This window comes from Schistocerca americana, chromosome 7, assembly GCF_021461395.2.
Source record: "Schistocerca americana isolate TAMUIC-IGC-003095 chromosome 7, iqSchAmer2.1, whole genome shotgun sequence".
In the NCBI taxonomy this organism is placed as follows: domain Eukaryota; kingdom Metazoa; phylum Arthropoda; class Insecta; order Orthoptera; family Acrididae; genus Schistocerca; species Schistocerca americana.
The window spans coordinates 566165944-566180489 of record NC_060125.1 but is presented as its reverse complement, the minus strand read 5'-3'; the positions used below and the strand labels follow the sequence as shown (position 1 = coordinate 566180489).

At 43.5% G+C, this 14546-nt stretch overlaps 1 protein-coding gene across 2 annotated transcripts in view; it reads right to left on the bottom strand.

Annotated features, from left to right (window-relative positions):
* Positions 1 to 8404: 8404 nt before the first annotated feature.
* The window catches only part of LOC124622079 (zinc finger protein basonuclin-1-like), a 315796-nt gene continuing 309654 nt past the window's right edge, over positions 8405 to 14546 (bottom strand). For both annotated transcript variants that reach the window (XM_047147653.1, XM_047147654.1), the window contains one exon: positions 8405 to 8723. The gene's annotated coding sequence lies outside the window, so the exon portion shown is untranslated. The remainder of the gene's footprint in view (positions 8724 to 14546) is intronic.

Here is a 14546-nt window from a genome sequence, read left to right as displayed (position 1 = left end):
ACATCAGATTCCTTTTGCAAATATTAAAAGCTCATTCAACGTAAGGTTTAAGATCAAAAGAATTTTGTAAATTTGTTCATTTTCTTAATGAAAATTTTATGGTTAAATGCTTTTATTATGTGTAACACACAGTTTACATATTGTTAAATGTGTGTGTGGAATGAAAGTTATATTGGTGGATCCTCCCCCCATGTTTTCCTTAATTCCAGTAAGTATCACGTATCACTCGGAGCATTCTACATGTTAATCTTCTTCCTCGCTTTTCTGTATTCCAGTTTTCTTATATGAAAGGGATGTGTTATCCCAGAAAATTATTCCATAGGAGTGGAAATATGCAAAATACGGTGTTTCCATGACTAGCAAGTATACGACGAGAGAGCCGGCCGGAGTGGCCGAGCGGTTCTAGGCGCTACAGTCTGGAACCGCGCGACCGCTACGGTCGCAGGTTCGAATCCTGCCTCGGGCGTAGATGTGTGTGATGTCCTTAGGTTAGTTAGGTTTAAGTAGTTCTAAGTTCTAGGGGACTAATGACCTCAGCAGTTAAGTCCCATAGTGCTCAGAGCCATTTGAATCATATACGACGAGAGAAAATAAAAGAACCGAATTGTTTCAACAGCTTAGTAAAATGGGTCTCCCAGTTCAGCTTTCCATCAATATGCACACTCAAAATTTGGAGCATTCTGTCCTGACAACTGCCTCCTGTTCATATGCTACATAAATTGTAAGTTGCCTCTTTGTTGTACAGAACTTACTGTAGTACGTTTTCTCTAAATTCATGCAGACTCCATAAACAGAACCGCTTAACAATTCATTGAAAATATCATTAACAGTTTGTTGTGGTTTTCTGAGTCTGGTGGGATTTTATTGACTATGGAGAAGAGGAGGCGTTGTGCACTTTTTCTTGTAGCACATACCCCTACAAATTTTTCTAATTTCAACCCTTTCCTGTTCTGAACAAATTTGGTGGTTCACTGGTCCCAGATCACGGTGTTCTGGTTGATCTGTGTTAATCAGACAACAGCTGCTCCATTATTCTTTAAGCCAAGTGTTAATACACTCCTGGAAATTGAAATAAGAACACCGTGAATTCATTGTCCCAGGAAGGGGAAACTTTATTGACACATTCCTGGGGTCAGATACATCACATGATCACACTGACAGAACCACAGGCACATAGACACAGGCAACAGAGCATGCACAATGTCGGCACTAGTACAGTGTATATCCATCTTTCGCAGCAATGCAGGCTGCTATTCTCCCATGGAGACGATCGTAGAGATGCTGGATGTAGTCCTGTGGAACGGCTTGCCATGCCATTTCCACCTGGCGCCTCAGTTGGACCAGCGTTCGTGCTGGACGTGCAGACCGCGTGAGACGACGCTTCATCCAGTCCCAAACATGCTCATTGGGGGACAGATCCGGAGATCTTGCTGGCCAGGGTAGTTGACTTACACCTTCTAGAGCACGTTGGGTGGCACGGGATACATGCGGACGTGCATTGTCCTGTTGGAACAGCAAGTTCCCTTGCCGGTCTAGGAATGGTAGAACGATGGGTTCGATGACGGTTTGGATGTACCGTGCACTATTCAGTGTCCCCTCGACGATCACCAGTGGTGTACGGCCAGTGTAGGAGATCCCTCCCCACACCATGATGCCGGGTGTTGGCCCTGTGTGCCTCGGTCGTATGCAGTCCTGATTGTGGCGCTCACCTGCACGGCGCCAAACACGCATACGACCATCATTGGCACCAAGGCAGAAGTGACTCTCATCGCTGAAGACGACACGTCTCCATTCGTCCCTCCATTCACGCCTGTCGCGACACCACTGGAGGCGGGCTGCACGATGTTGGGGCGTGAGCGGAAGACGGCCTAACGGTGTGCGGGACCGTAGCCCAGTTTCATGGAGACGGTTGCGAATGGTCCTCGCCTATACCCCAGGAGCAACAGTGTCCCTAATTTGCTGGGAAGTGGCGGTGCGGTCCCCTACGGCACTGCGTAGGATCCTACGGTCTTGGCGTGCATCCGTGCGTCGCTGCGGTCCGGTCCCAGGTCGACGGGCACGTGCACCTTCCGCCGACCACTGGCGACAACATCGATGTACTGTGGAGACCTCACGCCCCACGTGTTGAGCAATTCGGCGGTACGTCCACCCGGCCTCCCGCATGCTCACTATACGCCCTCGCTCAAAGTCCGTCAGCTGCACATACAGTGCACGTCCACGCTGTCGCGGCATGCTACCAGTGTTAAAGACTGCGATGGAGCTCCGTATGCCACGGCAAACTGGCTGACACTGATGGCGGCGGTGCACAAATGCTGCGCAGCTAGCGCCATTCGACGGCCAACACCGCGGTTCCTGGTGTGTCCGCTGTGCCGTGCGTGTGATCATTGCTTGTACAGCCCTCTCGCAGTGTCCGGAGCAAGTATGGTGGGTCTGACACACCGGTGTCAATGTGTTCTTTTTTCCATTTCCAGGAGTGTATTTCTCTTTGTTGTTCCGCTGTAACCTTGCCGCATGTGCTAGGATGTTATGTACTCCTGCTGTCGTAAAGGGCAGTAGCAGGTCCGTTATAAATGTTCAGATATTCACTCACCGTTATTACTGATTTATACATTTTGTCAGTGTCGTATCTTCTTAGTCTCTGCTGATGCGATCAGTGACCCTTTTTACGAATGTGAGGAAGACTTTCTCTTTAGGTGGTTCTTTCTCACTAGAAGCTACAAATCTTATATAATGTAGTGCCATACTTATTACTTTGTCAGAGTAGCCGTTCCTTCTGAAAGCTGTACTTAAATGTTCGAGTAGGTCCTCCAAGTACTATGGTTCACGGATTCTTGTAGCCCGGTCCACCAACGTTTTGATCGCTCCTCCTGTCTGTTTGGGATGGTGACTACAATTTATGTGAGGCTTCGATGGAGGTGGGCATTCTGTAAACTTTGTGCCCTAAAGTTCCGTCGGGTTTTCTAAGTAGCTGTATAAACTAAAATGAAAAATGACCTTTCTTTTTTTAAATAGTGAGCTTAATATTGGAATTAATATCATTAGACATTCTGAGAGTTCTTCTTCTTCATGACTCCACAAAACGAAACTATCATGAACGTACCGAAACCAACAACACGATTTCTTCCAGGGCGTCAGAATGGCGGGTTCTTCACGTTTTTCCCTTTATAAATGCGCTGAGCGAAGCTGAATGGGTTCCCCGTAGCCACGCCATCAGTTTGGTCGTACAATTTGTTGAAAGTACAGGGTTATTACAAATGATTGAAGCGATTTCACAGCTCTACAATAACTTTATTATTTGAGATATTTTCACAATGCTTTGCACACACATACAAAAACTCAAAAAGTTTTTTTAGGCATTCCCAAATGTTCGATATGTGCCCCTTTAGTGATTCGGCAGACATCAAGCCGATAATCAAGTTCCTCCCACACTCGGCGCAGCATGTCCCCATCAATGAGTTCGAAAGCATCGTTGATGCGGGCTCGCAGTTCTGGCACGTTTCTTGGTAGAGGAGGTTTAAACACTGAATCTTTCACATAAGCCCACAGAAAGAAATCGCATGGGGTTAAGTCGGGAGAGCGTGGAGGCCATCACATGAATTGCTGATCATGATCTCGACCACGACCGATCCATCGGTTTTCCAGTCTCCTGTTTAAGAAATGCCGAACATCATGATGGAAGTGCGGTGGAGCACCATCCTGTTGAAAGATGAAGTCGGCGCTGTCAGTCTCCAGTTGTGGCATGAGCCAATTTTCCAGCATGTGCAGATACATGTGTCCTGTAACGTTTTTTTTCGCAGAAGAAAAAGGGGCCGTAAACTTTAAACCGTGAGATTGCACAAAACACGTTAACCTTTGGTGAAATGCGAATTTGCTGCACGAATGCGTGAGGATTCTCTACCACCCAGATTCGCACATTGTGTCTGTTCACTTCACCATTAAGAAAAATTGTTGCTTCATCACTGAAAACAAGTTTCGCACTGCACGCATCCTCTTCCATGAGCTGTTGCAACCGCGCCGAAAATTCAAAGCGTTTGACTTTGTCATCGGGTGTCAGGGCTTGTAGCAATTGTAAACGGTAAGGCTTCTGCTTTAGCCTTTTCCGTAAGATTTTCCAAACCGTCGGCTGTGGTACGTTTAGCTCCCTGCTTGCTTTATTCGTCGACTTCCGCGGGCTACGCGTGAAACTTGCCCGCACGCGTTCAACCGTTTCTTCGCTCACTGCAGGCCGACCCGTTGATTTCCCCTTACAGAGGCATCCAGAAGCTTTAAACTGTGCATACCATCGCCGAATGGAGTTAGCAGTTGGTGGATCTTTGTTGAACTTCGTCCTGAAGTGTCGTTGCACTGTTATGACTGACTAATGAGAGTGCATTTCAAGCACGACATACACTTTCTCGGCTCCTGTCGCCATTTTGTCTCACTGCGCTCTCGAGCGCTCTGGTGGCAGAAACCTGAAGTGCGGCTTCAGCCGAACAAAACTTTATGAGTTTTTCTACGTATCTGTAGTGTGTCATGACCATATGTCAATGAATGGAGCTACAGTGAATTTATGAAATCGCTTCAATCATTTGTAATAGCCCTGTATGTTGTTGTGAGTCTCTGTAGCCTCTGATGCTCTCTCCGCGTTAAGAGACGAGACATTAGTCAGAGATCTACGCGTCAGGCCGTGGTCCAATGTCCATATAAACAAAAATCGTCAAGAAATCAAATAGCGACCGTGAGTGCCTGCGTTGTATGAACATCCGGTTCGCCTGTAAATTAATACACAGTTATTCCGAATTCAAAATTTGGTTGCCATGCACTGTTTGGAAATATACATAAACAACAGTACTGCTATGGATAGAGCAGCGAAAATAGAAAGTGACTTGGGCGTAGTAAGTGTGCCTCTAACGCAGTGGGAAGAGATAAACCCAAGTAGAGGCTTGGTATGTTTCTGTCGTTTTTCTCTAAAAATGCAGGACTAACCAGCCAGGGATAATGCCCCGAGTAGCCAGGAGACTCAGATTCTATCAAAAAAGGGAAGAACTAATGTATGAGATTCCCAGAACAAACAACGGCTCAGTGGAACATCAAATCAACAAACAAAATGCCAGCATATCAAAATTATGCCATAAAAATTTGGCTGTTCAGGTGCTGTCTGAAAGTGGCACATAGGATAATATTAAGTCACTGGAGAGTACTGTGAAACAAGGGCTAGAGGAAGCAGTAAAGCGTGTTAGTAATGTTTGTGTTACGTCATATTTTAATACGGTTACTGTATTTGGAACTGAGCACACATTTAGTGGTTTCTGTGGATGGTAAAAGCGATAATTTTAAACTAATTAAAGACGTTTTGGCAGAGAAAATAGAAATCCAGTCTTTCGTGAAAGTAACATTTTGCCCAAATGTGTTTATACGTCAAGTCTTTCGTGGAAATATGTTGCATTTTGTCCAAACGTGTTTATACTTCGAGAAGACAATTCGTCCCGTTTCTTACAGGGAAAATTATAATCCTAGTCAATATACTAATCTGGAATAAACAGGCTGTACGTTCTAGTATTAGGAGACTTATATTTTGCTGTATACGTGAACTAAAGTAATTATATCTGAATCTGTTAAAGTTATTAGTTTGCTAATTTTACCAATTTCTGTATGCTAGAATCAGTAACTTGCCGAAAGTGGAATTTTTTATCCTAGATATCACACAGTGTAATATTTTTGGGCTAATCATTCGATCATGTAAACTTACACAAAAGAAAATAATTATAATCACGTATGTGGTTCAGACAAGTACAGTCGGGAAGCAACTTAACTTCTGAGGTCATCAGGCGGTTCTAGGCGCTACAGTCTGGAGCCGAGCGACCGCTACGGTCGCAGATTCGAATCCTGCCTCGGGCGTGGATGTGTGTGATGTCCTTAGGTTAGTTAGGTTTAATTAGTTCTAAGTTCTAGGGGACTAATGACCTCAGCAGTTGAGTCCCATAGTGCTCAGAGCCATTTGAACCATTTTTTTAATGTTAATAACATTTGCTTTTAATATGAAAATGACTGTGTATCTACGAAGCAATTAGGTGACCTTGAAACCAGACTGTCTCAAAACTTGACTAAAACTATTTCCAGGTGACAACACTGCGTTAAATCATGGTATATTCTCCAGCTCGTGATGGAAGTGTTATGGCAACGAACCAGGCACGCTTTTATCGTGTGCCAATAAGAGTGCAATATGCTGATGTCTGAGTGAACATTTCAGAGGATAGAACAGCAGAGGCCATCATGTCGAACAGTTCTGCATAATTGTACGTTGTAATTCCTTGAGAATTTTAAAATCTCTCTAAATACCGGGTGATCAAAAAGTCAGTATAAATTTGAAACCTGAATAAATCACGGAATAATGTAGACAGAGAGGTACAAATTGGCACACATGCTTGGAATGACATGGGGTTTTATTAGAACCAAAAAAATACAAAAGTTCAAAAAAATGTCCGACAGATGGCGCTTCATCTGATGAGAATAGCAATAATTAGCATAACAAAGTAAGAGAAAGCAAAGATGATAATCTTTACAGGAAATGCTCAATATGTCCTCCATCATTCCTCAGTAATAGCTGTAGTCGAGGAATAATGTTGTGAACAGCACCGTAAAGCATGTCCGGAGTTATGGTGAGGCATTGGCGTCGGATGTCGTCTTTCAGCATCCCTAGAGATGTCGGTCGATCACGATAGACTTGCAACTTCAGGTAACCCCGAAACCTGGGAGGCCAAACATGACGAAAGTGGCGGCTGAGCACACGATTATCACCAAGCAACGCGCACAAATGCTTCACGCGTCTAGCAATATGGGGTGGAGCGCCATCCTGCAAAAACATCGTACGTCTCAGCAGGTGTTTGCCAGCCTGGCTAGAGATGATGCGATTCTGTAACATATCGGCGTACCTTTCACCCGTCACGGTAGCAGTTACAAAACCAGAATCACGCATTTCCTCGAAGAAGAAAGGCCCGATAACTGTAGATGTGGTAAATTCAACCCATACCGTGACTTTCTCGTCGTGCAATGGAGTTTCCAAGACAGTTCTAGGATTTTTGGTAGCCCAAATTCTGCAGTTGTGGGGGTTGACGGACCCTCGGAGCCTGAAATGAACTTCGTCGATCCACAACACGTTACTCAATTAATCGTCACTTTCCGCCATCTTTTGTAACGCCGCAAATGCCCTCCGCTTCACTAAATCGCCAGGAAACAGTTCATGATGCCGATGGATTTTGTACGGATAGCATCGGAAGGTACGCCTATATGCCTACCAAACAGTAGCTGTCTCAACAGCATTACGCCTTGTGCTCGGTCGGCCACTACGGGGTCTATCGTCTAAACAACCCGTGGCTTGGAACTTCGAAATCATTCTCGCCACAGCTGCATATGTCAACGGACCTTTACCTGTTCGAATCCCCTTCCTATGGCGATAGGATCGTAACGCTGAGCTAGCACATTCCCCATTCTGATAATACAGCTTCCCTAAAAGCGCCTTTTCAGGTAACGTCAACATGCTGCGACTGCTGGTGCACCTGATTCTCTCTCTCATTACAGCTCCTTTTATACAGAATTGTCATGCGCACTCACTGACGTTTTGCTTCAAATGGTTCAAATGGCTCTGAGCACTATGGGACTTAACAGCTGTGGTCATCAGTACCCTAGAACTTAGAACTACTTAAACCTAACTAACCTAAGGACATCACACACATCCATGCCCGAGGCAGGATTCGAACCTGCGACCGTAGCAGTCGCGCGGTTCCGGACTGCTCCCCTAGAACCGCGAGACCACCGCGGCCGGCGACGGTTTGCTGTCCAGCACCATCTGTCGGACATTTTGTGAACTTGGTTTTTTTATGTTCTAATAAAACCCCATGTCATTCCAAGCATGTGTGTCAATTTTTACCTCTCTATCTACATTATTCCGTAGTTTTTAAGTTTTCAAATTTATACTGACTTTTGATCACCCGGTATAATTTCGCTGACAAAATTTGCACAGTGCCGTTTCCTCTTCCGCTTGTTGTGAGAGTTGTTAGCAGTTGCAACATTGTTGCACCTGACATAAAAGTTTTCTGGGTGTGCTACCGCGTCATAATGTATAGAACTACTGCTGCTGCAGAAAATGCAACATTTCGGCCACGGTTGCAGCGGCCAGTAGACCCAGAAGAAGGTCGCTACAACCGTGGCCGAAACGTTGTATTTTCTGCAGCAGCAGTAGTTTTATACATTAGGACCCGGTACCACACCCAGAAAACGTTTATGTCGAAGGTTGTACTTGTGTGTAAGGTAAGTCAAGAAATAAATATGAACAATAAGTAAAGCATATTTGAATAATATTCTTGTTTAATAGTTTACTGGAAACAGCTATTATTCTTATACTTGCATTTTGTATAAATACGCGAGATCTGGTTTCGGCGAAGTTATAAGAGTATACAACTTCAATATACTTAGGTAACATTAAGCGTCATTCAAAAATGAGTTATAAAACTGAATATCATTTTTCTATAAAAATAGACTTCATCGTTTCCATCTTCATGACTAGAAATTCGTTTCTGAGCAGTTCGTATTTCTTGCTACTTGTGCATACGCACAGATACACACACACACATGTACACACGCAAAAACAGGCAGAGCGTTCTTTTGAACGCTTAGAGTCTGTCATTATATCTCGTGATCACAAGAGATGAGTCCCACGTCGTCTTCTCTGGTACATTCATCAACACCTGAAAAGAGACAAAAGAACAATTACCAACGTTATTTAACCTATGTGTAAATGTTAAAAAGCAAATGTATGAGATAGAGGTGTCATTACTTCTGTTACTCATTATTAGCAACATTACTAGCCACACTGGTACGTTAAATTTCAGAGCGTATTTTCTAAATTTCTGTACACCATCCCTGGTCCTAGCATTTTTACCTTCACCAGCTTATATTACGTTGAGTGTGACACTCCTATACTCATTGTCAACAACTTGAAGCGATCAACTAACGTGAACGTTACAAGCATTCATACGAACTCTGACAGAGCGTTCTTGTTCCAGTATGCATAACGGAAACTCATCAGTGTTGGGGATTTTAAAATTTAGTCCATATGTCGCCCCTTCCGAACATCATCATTCTGTGGCATTTAAGACGATGCTTTACCACGCGTTATGTAGCTCTTGGAATTTAGGTTGCCATCTTTCTATATTGTACCAAGAGCATTTGCTAGCGTACATTCATCTCTGCGACACGAGGAAACCTGATTTCGATCAGTCTCGTTACACAGCTCTCTAACTATAATGACAGTGAAACGGAACTTTACAGAAAAGGGCAAAATACTAAACGTCTTTACCCAAACATTTTAACAGAGGAAGATTACACTGTAGTGTCTCTTTCAAATCGTCACACGGACGAAAAATGGCTGTTATCGAAGTAATTGACATGGTATGGAAAAACAACTGAAATCGGCCAACAGAGGAGCTGATAAGATACCAATACGATTCTACATGCACAATGCGAAATTACTTGCTCCTCTTCTAACAGCAGTGTGTGGTAGGCCTTTGGAGGAGCAAACTGTTACTGATGGTTGAAAAAAAAAAAAAAAGATACAGGTCAATCCCATGTTCAAGAAGGTTCGTCGAACAGACGCACAAACCTATAGGAGTATATCTATGACGTCCGTCAGCTGTAGAATTTTGGGACATGTTTTATGCTCGCTTGTTATGGTACTTCCGGAGGCCGGAAATCTCCTCTGCAGGAACCAACATGGATTCCGGAAATAACGATCGAGTAAAACCCAGCTTACACTGTTTGACCACGAGACCTAGAAGGCAGTAGATACAGGTTCCCAGGCCGATGTATTGCTTGACTTCCGGAAGGCATTCGATACCAGTTCTACACTGCCGCCTAATATAAAAAAAAATAAAAAGAATAGGAGCGTACGAAATATCAGATTAACTATCTGACTCGACTGAAGAGTTACTCAAAAACTGAACAGTGCATACCACTCTGAACGGACAGAAGTCTTCATATGTAAAAGTAACTTCGGGAGTGCATCAGGGGACTGTTACAGGATGATTGCTTTCCGCAATATACAGGGTGAAAATATTAACTTGACAAACCAGAATAACTCAGAAAATAAGCTTTAAACGAAAAAATGTGTAGAATAAGAAGTTGGTTATTTTCGAGGGGATATCTGCTGGTCCTAAAATTAGACCGCCACCCCAGCCCTCTGGGGGTGGGGCGGGAGGCAACTTTAAAATTTCAAATGGAAACCCCCATTTTTTGTTGCAGAATCAGATTATACATAAAAGAACTATGTACATTATGTCTTAAACATTTCTTTTGATAGTTGGTAGTTGGCGCTGTAATTTAAGAAAATCCATGTTCACATTTTACGTGGAAAATGGTTACGGATAAATAAAAAATACACTACTGGCCATTAAAATTGCTACATCATGATGATGACGTACTACAGACGCGAAATTTAATCGACAGGAAGAACATGCTATGATATGCAAATGATTAGCTTTTCAGAGCATTCACACAAGGTTCGAGCCGGTGGCGACACCTACAACGTGCTGTCATGAGGAAAGTTTCCAACCGATTTCTCATACACAAACAACAGTCGACTGGCGTTGCCTGGTGAAACGTTGTTGTGATGTCTCGTGTAAGGAGGAGAAATGCGTACCATCACGTTTCCAACTTTGATAAACGTCGGATTGTAACGTATCGCGATTGCGGTTTATCGTATCGCGACATTGCTACTCGCGTTGGTCGAGGTCCAATGACTGTTAGCAGAATATGGAATCGGTGGGTTCGGAAGGGTAATACGTAACGCCGTGCTGGATCCCAACGGCCTCGTATCACTAGCAGTGGAGATCACAGGCATCTTTTCCGCATGCCTGTAACGGATCGTGCAGACACGTCTCGATCCCTGAGTCAACAGATGGGGACGTTTGCAAGACAAAAACCATCTGCACGAACAGTTCGACGACGTTTGCAGCAGGATGGACTATCAGCTCGGAGAACACGGCTGCGGTTATCCTTGACGCTGCATCACAGACAGGAGCGCCTGCGATGGTGTACTCAACGACGAACCTGGGTGCACGAATGGCAAAACGTCATTTTTTCGGATGAATCCAAGTTCTGTTTACAGCATCATGATGGTCACATCCGTGTTTGGCGACATGGCGGTGAACGCACATTGGAAGCGTGTATTCGTCATCGCCATACTGGTGTATCAGCCGGGGTGATGGTATGGGGTGCCATTGGTTACACTTCTTGGTCACCTCTTGTTCGCATTGACGGCACTTTGAACATTGAACGTTACATTTGAGATGTGTTACGACTCATGGCTGTACCCTTCATTCGATCCCTGCGAAACCCTACATTTCAGCAGGATAATGCACGACCGCATGTTGTAGGTCCTGTACGGGCCTTTCTGGATACAGAAATTGTTCGACTGCTGCCCTGGCCAGCACATTCTCCAGATCTCTCATCAATTCAAAACGTCTGGTCAATGGTGGCCGAGCAATTGGCTCGTCACAATACGCCAGTCACTAATCTTGATGAACTGTGGTATCGTGTTGAAGCTGCATGGGCAGCTGTACCTGTACACGCCATCCAAGCTCTGTTTTGCTCAATGCCCAGGCGTATCAAGGCCGTTACTACGGCCAGAGGTGGTTGTTGTGGGTACTGATTTCTCATGATCTATGCAGCCAATTAGCGTGAAAATGTAATCACATGTCAGTTCTAGTATAATATATTTGTCCAATGAATACCTGTTTATCATCTGCATTTTTCTTGGTGTTGCATTTTTAATGACCAGTAGTGTACTAATTTACTTCATAAATTTTGATTCGCTAAAGCTAAAACTCTCCCTCTCTCCCCATAGAGTGGGGTTTGAGGCAGAGGAATTAGAGTTTTACAAATGTTGACCACGAAACAAACAAGTAGATCCGAAACTTTATTGACTGCACCACTGTAGGAACTGGAGAAAAATCAAAGTAGCGTCTAGCATTACGGTATAATACATTGTTTGCGCGGCAACAAACATTATGTGTATGAAAAGAGAATGTTACAACAGAGCTGCTCCTCCATGTTTTTCGCTTAAAAATGAATCCAAATGACGTAGGTCCAGAAATGTTGCCAACATTATTGAGTTACGTAATTATCAATTGTTCATTTGTTCTACAACAGTTTCTGGAGTTGGCCTATGTTCGTAGCAGTCTTACTCTACACATTTTTACTTTGTTTGGATGCTAATGACATCCACAATATCATCTCAAATGTGAAGGTTGTCGTGAATACTGTAAGTATACTGCGTGGAGTGGCTAACGAAGAAGTCATGACCTACGTCTCTTTGTGTTTAGACCTTCCCACGAATGTACTCTCGCCAGGATGAGACGTTTATGCTAGCAGTTTTGCTGTAGATGGTAATCTCTTGCTATCAACGGTGCACTTCGAGATACATTACTGTCGCGTTGGTACCCAAATCTAACATCAAATTGACACGTACTACACGTGTGCATAAAATTGATCTCTAACACTTGTATAATTGGGATACGGTAGGGATAATGGTCAGTGCCGGCATAACAGGTTTTCGACTTTGTTAGTCTGCACGGCACTGAAATCGTACGGCAACTGCATACAGATGTCACTCTAAACCCTCTCAGTGACGTATTGCCAGCTGAAGGAGCCAGTAAGCCGCTTTGTCTCACACTCTCGTTTTTCATGGTTTTTAGCACTTCTGATATAAGGTAAATTCTCACTTCGAGCATTTATTACAAAATTACATAGTAAGTTAGGTTTCCTTAACAAACAAACAAAAAGAAAATGGAAATTAACGTGTTGCATCGTTGACCGGGAGGTTCATAGTCGGAGAAGTTCGCCCGTCAAGTGCAAGTTTTATTTCATTCGACGCCACATTGGGAGACTTGCGAGCCGGTGATGAGGATGAAATGATGATGAGGACAACACAACACCCAGTCCCCGAGCAGAGAAAATCTCCAACCCGGCCTGGAATCGAACCCGGGTCCGCTTGCATGTGTGGCGAGCACGATATCACACAGCTAGGCAGGCGGGCAGGTTTCCCTAACATATTTTTGTTGCTTCATTGGAGGTCGTAGTCAATTAATAACTGTTGCGGAATGACGTCTGTGTGCGTACAGGGGGCACCCAGTGACCAACATAACCGTCGCTATACCCAAGCTGTCCTCCCCTTCTTACTGTATGAACCTACAGTGAATGGAATAATAACAAACGATGAATCATAATATCAGTGATAATAGTAATGATAATTATAATAATGAGCCTGTGACACGTATTAAATAACAAAAATAATTTATTTTTTGACTACAGCTATAGTATATACATATAAATGCCAACGAGACAGGCAATAATGGGGTTCAAGTGACATAAAGAGAACAATTAAGGTAATTAATGATGGCATTTGTTTCAAAACTGCTGCAACCAACTACTGAATTTGAAGAAATGCGTTGAAGAAGAGAGTTCTGGAGATAAATCTACCTCCTACTAACAACAGGAATATTTTCGGAGGGTTTCAGTCCGTTTTAACCTCAAAACAAGAAAATTTACAGTCGTCTCCTGGTCCTGGAGACATTTCTCGACGTGACAGTTAACGATCTGCAACACTCAACATTGCGCCTGGCAGGGAGGAATAATCTTCCTCCTAATTTCAGACGAAAGCCCAAATGGATGGACGGAAATGGATTGCTGGTTTCCAAGAAAATGGTTTTCTACACATTGAATTTGAGTCCACGTTCCCCGTGATGTGCCATGTAGGCCTGTACTAATGGTGAGGACAAAAGCGACTTTTTATACGAAAACTGTGCCCTAGATGTTTTGCATCACTTCACCTTTTCGCAGTGGTAGTAAAGAGTTTTTCCTGAAAAAATGACAGTTATATTATGATAGAATGTTTTACTCTCAACATACAATTTGTATGGTAAAGTTAGTTTTTCTCAGTATACATTTTCAAAGATAAAATAGATTTTCTCAATATATTTATTCGCTATGCAGTCATTATGTCCTACTCCTTCGGACGCAATGGCCACTTGGGTATCTTTCGAATGATTGATTATTTTATGTGCTTTCCTCTGGCCACTGAAAATGTGAAAAAAATGACACATATCTGATGATAGTGACAGTTACACTGTGATTTTCAAGTTTCTTGGTCGTTTATAACATAGCTACAAAAGTTATAATCTTAAGGGGTCCGTTATCTATATTTTTCGGTCCATCTTATCTCTGGTGTCAAATACCAAAGGCTGTATTGCTGTCCGGTATAGCTATGATGCAGACGATCTCAAAGTGGTATTTACAGCTTAAGAGTCTCTCTCACCTGACATCTATATGCTCTTACAGAGCCTATTCGATTGCTGGCTCCTGAAACAGTTGAATGGTGCCTGCAGTCGAACTTCCCATCACGACAGCCCCTCAGTGTTGCAGTCAAAAACACGTCTCATGGTATGCGATAGGATTTAAAGTTCTTGCAATTCCTCCTGATCTGGTCCCACGTGGGCTTGCCTTTGTAAGACTAT